The sequence below is a fragment of the Macaca nemestrina genome, chromosome X, assembly GCF_043159975.1.
Source record: "Macaca nemestrina isolate mMacNem1 chromosome X, mMacNem.hap1, whole genome shotgun sequence".
Lineage (NCBI taxonomy): Eukaryota > Metazoa > Chordata > Mammalia > Primates > Cercopithecidae > Macaca > Macaca nemestrina.
In genome coordinates, this window is record NC_092145.1 from 3,721,357 (window position 1) to 3,728,000 (window position 6,644).

Here is a 6,644-nt window from a genome sequence, read left to right on the forward strand (position 1 = left end):
GTAGAGAAGGTTTAAGATAGTCAAAGTAGAGGCCAGGTATTCAAACAACCAGTTGAACCTGGAGACTATGAGTATTCATTGAAGTCAATCTGCTTATTGGTAAGATTTTCTCTAGCAGCCAGTGTTCATCAGACTAAGAAAATGAGGTCAGTAGGAGAATGGCTTGTTAGATAAATGAAGACAATGGGGAAAATGAGTTCTCAGCCTTGGGACTGATACAGAGTAAGACAATGAATGAATGAACGAATGAGCTAATAATGAATGTGAGGGAATCTGTGAGTCCACCTAGAAAAAAGGGAGACCCAGTCAAAGCAATTCTTGTTTCAGAACCATGTGTAGGCTCAATACCATGGAGAGAGGGTCTTTCACAATTTCTACATGCATCCTAAAAGAAGGAGGTGAAGCCCCCAGGGGTTCATCCCACATTAGCATTGGAATTTATCACTGACCTGAACCCTATTTCAGGACCTTGCTCAATACAGGCCATGGAGCATTGATAAGCTTTGGAGCCTGCACTATAGGAAGAGATAGAGACACCTACTGCATCCTCTTGGAAACCCCTGCTCCCTGTGCCCACACACTACTTGGCCTGGCCAGTCCTCATGGGGCTAAGAGTGTTTGCTCTTTGGAGTCCCATTAGAGAAGTCTCTGAGGAGGGCGCTGTCCCTCTATAAGTCTCATTCTCCAAGAGGGTGGGGTTTGCTGTTCTGAGCAGGCCTAGGACACATGCCAAATCTTTGCTGCAGAGGCTCTGAGCACTCCAAATCTGAGGCATAAAGACAGTATTTCACAGAAGAACAGCCTTCCTTTCACTGACTTCTTATTATTCCAATGTAACTTTTGGTAAGGATTATAAACATAAATGATTGCAACAGAATTGTTGATAGTAAATATTATTGCTATGGATTAAAAACACGAAACAAATAATTGCATTAGTGGGTAGAAATGATAATATTAGGCCAGATGCTTTGGTAATTGTAGAATGCAAAGATAATAACTACACCATTACAGGTGGGCATGCGGATTGGGCAGAACCAAAACTGAGTCATCACTGTGAAAACCTCACTTCCCACTCAAACTGTCATTGCCTCCACATAGACTGAAAGCAAATGTCATAAGTCAGCCCATCTCTCATTGTGAAGTCCCTGTGAATCCCCTGTGGGATCTTGTTAAAATACAGATTCTAACTCAGAGGGTCTGGGTCCAGCCAGAGACATTGCATTTCCACAAGCTCCCAGGTGGTGTTACTGGCACTGGTCCGTGTGCCTGAGGAGAAATGTCCAGTCAGCGCCCCATCCCTGGGACACTGGTACATAATGGTCACAATAAAGATCACAGCACTAGCTCAGAGTTGGGATCCCCAAGGCCAGATCTATAGCCTCTCTCTTCCCTTACAGAGTTCTGAATCCCAGAGGCCTAAGTCAGGCAGATGGAGATCAAAGTAACAGTTCCATTACTGATAAAATCTCATCCATGTAATAAAAAAACCACTTGTAACCCCAAACGCTATTAAAATTTTTTTTCAAATCTCAATGGGAGGCCTTGGTTTAGTCAGGCAGCCACAGTAGGCCTGCCAGTGGGTGGGTCCTTCTCCCCCAAATTCAGCAAATGAGCCCACTCAGAGTGAGTGTAGCTGGTCAATGCCCAGGGGCTTTTGGCTTTCTCCTGAGGGCAAGACCCCTTTCCCTCGGAGGACAGTGGATCATACAAGTAAGTGAGTAGGCCTCAGAACAGACGTAAAGGAGGGGGTTGCACCAGGGGGAAAGATCTGCTCAGCGCCTCCTGTTAAGCTGTCTAACCTTGGGGAGCACAGATGGAAAAGAGGAGGAAAGTGGCCATGAGAATCACCTCTGAAGTCCCTGGACATGTTACCATGAAGCTTAGGACTTGGGGGGACCCACTTGCCCCAACCTAGTTTGAATGTGCAATGTGAGCCACGTGCCTTGTGGTGGGTTTGGGAGGTATGAAAGCCATGTGGCTTGTGGCGGACCTGGGAGGTCTCAGCCTTCTTGCTGCTGTCCCCCTCCCTGGGTCTCCCCTTCTCCCGCTGCAGTGTAATCACCTCACAGTGGCCAGAGTGGCCTGTCAATCAAATCAGATTATGTCATTGCCTCTGCTCAAGACCTTCCAGGGGCTTCCAGACACAGGTACAATGAAGTCTTCATCCCTCACTGAGGCCTCTAAAGCCTGGCATAGTCTGGCCCCTGCTCACTGCACCCCAGCTACGCGGCCTGCTCAGCTCACCTCAGGTCTCTTCTCACATGTCACCCCCTCACACTGCCAAGTGCACAGTCTTAAAAATACCCTTTCCTTCACCCCCTTGATTCCAACTCTCATTTGTTGATGGCACTTAGCATTGTCTGAAATTATACTTTTATGACTGTTTTTTATTTAATTTTCTTCCTCTTCTACTACATACACTCCCACACCCATACACATACTAAAAAGCAAGCTTCCTCTTCATTTTCACCATAGCAGTTCCTGTTAGAAGAGTGCCCAACACATAGTAAACTCTCAGAAATATTTGTGAATGAGCAAACCCTCACACAACTCTGTCAGGTAGGTATTATTTTATCTCCATTATTCACATGAGGAAACAAAGACACAAGGAGTTGAAGCAATATGCACAAGTGCACCTGCCCTTCTTCCAGGCTCTTCACTGCTCAACCACATTGCCCTTTTTTTTTAAAATAGCTTTCCAACTGCCACCTCCTGGAGATTTCTGCTCAACTGATAATGCCCAGCATCCATTTCTCCCTTCCTCCTTTCTAACAGAACCCTAAGTTTTGTTTATAATCCCACTCCTTCCACATCAATTATATATATGTTGGGCAAAATTAATCCGTTTCGCACCTTGGACAGACTTGATTAATCTGAGGTAAGCCATCCCCCTTTGTCCCATATTTAGTTCAGAAATAGAAATGAAAATCTGGCTAAGGGATTCTTGGAGAGTTCTCACTCATTCTTTTGACAAAATTTCCAACAGTGATCCTCTTCTCCAGAACACAAATGAGAAAACCAGTAACTCCATTCAGTAGTGTAAACTGTCTTATAACCCAAGAGAAACCAGCCATAGTATGAAAATGGAAAAAACTTGAGATCCTGATGACATCAGTAAACCACTGGATCAGCCAGCCTAAAGCCCACCCTATCTCAGGACTATGTGTTATGTGATTCAATGTTTCCTTACTGTTTGAGCTAGCTTAAGTTGGTTTCTCATTTTATTTGAAGACAAATACGTAGCAAACGATATATAACAACCTTATCTCTACTCCTTCCTAAAGGAAGAGGGTGACGGGGAGACAGAATGTGAAATACCATCCATCAGACTCTGACTCATTCCTGACCCTTCAACTTGGCTCCCCTAACTGCGTTTCCATCCTCTAGACTTAAACCGTATGACAAAACTATCCCCCTTAAACTTCTTGAAGAACCCTACAGTCATCGAAAGTGGATCTAAATAGGATAAAGAATGGTCAAAATCTCTCCCACTTTACACGTCCACCAACTACTGTCTTAGGGGACTTCACTTTCAAGATGTCTAATAACTCATGTTTACCTCTCTTCCTTCCCATAAACCCACTGAAGTATTGTGAAAGGATCATAAAAGTATGAATAATCTCATAGCAGCATTGGAAAAGTTTAAAGTGTGCCATAAATGTCTACAACATGGAGCAAATTTTGGAAAGTAAGTTTATATGTGATAAAATTAATGGTGGATCTTAACAGAACTGAATAAACTAAAGCTCCATATAGGTGACAAAAAGACTTCTGAACATAGGAAAACCTAAAGATTAGAAGCAGTTATATCTGAGAGTGGAAAAATGCCATAGAGTCATCAGAGTAAAGTGTTCAGGAGCAGCTTTTTTGTGATAGTTTGCTCTCAAGGCAGCTGAATATGTCACTTTTTTTTCAGTTAAAGCTGTGCATCTGCTGTGGGAGACTACAAGAAGGGATATTAGGACTGGAGTGGGGAAAGTGAGACAGTGCTGCAAGTATCTTCAAACTGCCTCGAGGACAAACTGCCTCGAGGAGTACAAAGCATGCTCGCTCCCAACCGGAACATAACCAACATTTTGTACTCAGAATCTTGAGTCAATGTAGGATACAGGGAATTTTACTTATGCTGAGGTAATACATACAGCTATTAATATTGATCAGTCTAGACCAGTGATTCTGCACTTTTTGTCTACGCATGTAATCACTCAGATAGCTTTAAAATACTGACATTAAGTAGTTGTTACCTTTGGAATGGTATTAACTGGGAAAGAGCAAGAGGGAGTTTTCTTGGGTGCTAGAAATGGTCTATATCAGGGATCAGCAAACTACAGCTCACTGGCCAAACAGGACACACCACCTGTTTTTGTAAAGTTCTATTGGAATACGGACATCCTTACTCGTTTACACATTTCCCATGGCTGCTTTTGCACTACAATAGAGTTGAGTAGTTTCAACAGAGACTGGCTGGACCACAAAACCGAAAGTATTTGCTTCTTTTCAGAAAAAGTTTTCCGACCCTTGATCTATATCTTTATCTTAGTCATGGTGCATTGTGTATGTATGCATATGTATATATGCAAAGATCGATTGAACTGTACACTTAAAATTTGTATGCTGTTTTGTGTGTAAATTTTACCCTACCAAAAAATGTAAATAAACAGAAAGAAATTCAAGTGTTTGGGTAACACCTGCAGATATTCTCACTTAATTGTTCTCTGGTATGGTCTCCACATCAGGATTTGTAAAAGCTCCCAAGGTAATTCTAAGGAGAAAACTCATCACAACACTAGCTTCCATGATCACATAGCAGGGTAAAAGAATGTAGGAAATTGTACATTGGCTTTTAAAACTTTCATCTTTGGGTGAAATATATAACGTTGGCTCACATTTCTTTGGCAAAAGTCACATGGCCACATCTAACTTCAAGAGGTGGGGAAGAGCAATATACCATGTACTTGTTAAGATAACTGGAATATTTGGTAGATAGCACTGATTGCTACCCTGGTCTTCCTCTCTTGTCATTGAATATTTTATTTGTTCTCCTTTCATCATGAAGAACACATTTATACCCCCACTCCCATGAGAGTAATCAAAAAGTCCCATTCCATCACCCTTTCCCTCTCAAAACCTAGAATCTCTGAGTCATGTTTGAAAATTTCTTTATCTTTTCTGGAGATGGCCCCTCTTTGTCGAGAGTTACTAACTAAACACAAAGTTGTTTGCCCCCTCATATGCAACATTCAGTGGTGAAATAGGGAAAAGGATAATCACAATAAACAATCTCCTCTAGAGAGAAGAATGGGAATCGAATCAGTCACTGGGATGGGAATACAGTCTACCATGTGCCCAGAAGGAAAACAAAAAACATTTGGACAACAGCAATAATGATCCACCAGGATAAACCTGGACATATTTTAGATCAGTTTTCAAACTTCATGGATAAAGGTAAAATACTACAGTTTTCTACAAAGAAAGAAGAGATTACCATTAAAAATATGAATCTCAGTGTTATCAGACTTCTCAGGCACAACGCAAGTTGTTAGAAACAGTGGAGTGACATCTATAAACTGCTGAAGGAAAAAGATTTTTAAACTAGAGTTGCCTAATCAGAAAAAGTATCAATCAAGTATTAGGGCATAGTAAAAGCCTTCTCAAGGATATAGGGACTCAGGAAATAGAAGATTTCCTTTTGAAGATAGCTTGTCACCTTCTTAAAAACACTGAACATAGTCTCACCTTAGATTCAGCAAGCACGCTCCTGGGTATTTTCCTAACTGATTTGAGAACATATGTTCACTCAAATCCCCATACATAAATGTTTATAGATGCTTATTTGGTAATCACCCCAAACTGGGATATGTCTTTTAATGGATGAATAGATAAACACACTGTGACACAGCCTTACAATGACATGTTATTCATAAATAAAAAGAATGACCTATAAGACATGCAAAGACATCAGAAAATATTAAGTGCATATTGCTACATGAAAGTAGCCAGTTGGAAGAGGCTACAGAGCGTATGACTCTATTTACATGACATTTTGGAAAGGGAAAAAATTATAGAAACAATAAACGTGTGTAGAAAAGTCTAAAAAGGTTAAGCACGGGAGATTCATTAGGGCAGTGAAATTATTTTTATGATACTGCAATAGTTCATACATGATAGTATGTGTCAAAAATCACAAAACTTTATAGCACAAAGAGTGAATCTTGATGTATGAAAATTAAGGAAATAATTTAAGAGATCAAAAAATTCCAAGATGAAATGTAGAATACAGCAAAGCATTCTAACTGTATTAAAAATGTCTGAAACATGAAAAAAATGTATGAAACAATCTCACTGAAGGGCATGACAGGAATTTGCTGCCTTAAGTAACTTGGAAATGAATCTTGTAAAGCTAAGATCAAAAGGAACTGTATGTAAGTGCTGTACTATAGTTAGGAAAGTTGTTTCCCACGGGAGTCCAGATTAATAATTCTGAAAACAGTATACATGTATATTGGAATTGAACAATTAACTGAATGAACTGACAGATGACAGGAGATGAGTTTCTCATTGTTGGAATGGGAAGTTACAGGTAAGCAAGGGGAGGAGGTTAGAATAATCTTTGTTGTAATGGATTAGAGTTGGAGACATCAGCA